The 1,292-nt window shown below is 41.4% G+C and overlaps 2 non-coding genes across 2 annotated transcripts; both read right to left on the bottom strand.

Moving 5' to 3' along the window:
* Positions 1-955: 955 nt before the first annotated feature.
* LOC117803623 lies at positions 956-1,124 on the bottom strand. Its single transcript, XR_004627566.1, has one exon. It is a non-coding gene; the product is annotated as a small nucleolar RNA SNORA61 (small nucleolar RNA).
* An 82-nt stretch (positions 1,125-1,206) lies between these two features.
* LOC117803624 lies at positions 1,207-1,292 on the bottom strand. The gene has a single exon (XR_004627567.1). It is a non-coding gene; the product is annotated as a small nucleolar RNA SNORA61 (small nucleolar RNA).

Here is a 1,292-nt window from a genome sequence, read left to right as displayed (position 1 = left end):
GCCAAAAACAAATGGTCTGGGTTGGGAGGAAGGGACATTAGAAACCTCTCAATAGGAATTAAATCTGAAACTGCAGTGAAATGATACCATGATTTGGAAACATAGTAAATATATAATAAGTCTCAAGGACTATTGGGAACATCTTTGATATTTTCTGATTGGGGAATCTTGAAGTAGAAACGTAATGTCATTAAAATTCTATCTTTCAATGCTTTATTAGTTTATGATAGGATAGTGCTCATCCTTCTAGCATCCTTCTCTCTTAGGTTTTGAGATAAATCCAGCCGGATGAAGTGTTCAACCCCCTTACGAAATATGCTGTTACTTGTCTACCTAACAGCTGTTTTCCCTGCTAACACAACCCTAATTTTATTTTTCTCCAGGTACAGTGTATTCTGTTAAGGTCTCTTGATCACAGGGAGCATGGGCCTCATCTCAGCCCCAGGGAATTAAGCATGACTAGCCTGAAGCAGCCGTGGCAGTCCCACTCCCTTCAGCTAGTGATTGGTCGGAGGTAAGCATGTTAATAATTTTCTATTGCCACTGTAACAAATTAGCATAGAGTTCTTATTTCACGGTTTTGTAGGCCCTAAGTTTGGGTTGGCTCGCTTGGTTATTTTGCTCTGAGTTTTCTAAGGACAGAATCAAGGTGTCAGCTGGCTGGGCCCTGATCAAGATACTGTGGGAAGGATCTGTTTCCAAGATTATACGGATTGTGGGCAGCATCCAGTTCTTTGTGGTTCTAGGACTGAGGTCCCCACTTCCTTGCTGGCTATCAGCTGGGGGCTGCTTCTAGCTTCTAGAAGCCTCTTTCCAGATGCTGCACACAGACTTTTACCTCTCTGAGCCAACAACAGTATGTTGAATCCTTTACACTTGGAATCTTTTTGATTTCTTCTGCTCGATCTCTCTTGCTTTGGCCAGAGTAGATGTTCTGTTTTGTTTTTTATTCAAACCTTGTTTGAAACAGCCCACAAGCTATATACCAGTCTATAAGCACTGGGACGCCAAATTTATTGTTCCNGTCTATATACCCTAATGCCCATATTGTTATTGTTCCTTTTCCTCCTTTAACTACCACCAAGACCAGTGTTCAAATCAGATGGGAAAGGGAATCAGAGGGTTGGATGTTCTATTCTTAAGGAATTGCGTGGTTATATTGGGCCCCTAGATCCTCTCTTTTGAGGTTTGCAAACTTCATTATTCCTGTGTATNAATTTATTGTTCCTTTTCCTCCTTTAACTACCACCAAGACCAGTGTTCAAATCAGATGGGAAAGGGAATCAGAGGGT

This window comes from Ailuropoda melanoleuca, chromosome 8 (assembly GCF_002007445.2).
Source record: "Ailuropoda melanoleuca isolate Jingjing chromosome 8, ASM200744v2, whole genome shotgun sequence".
NCBI classification, from domain to species: Eukaryota; Metazoa; Chordata; class Mammalia; order Carnivora; family Ursidae; genus Ailuropoda; species Ailuropoda melanoleuca.
Note: the sequence above shows the minus strand (reverse complement) of the source record. Positions and strands in the feature narration are given on the sequence as shown.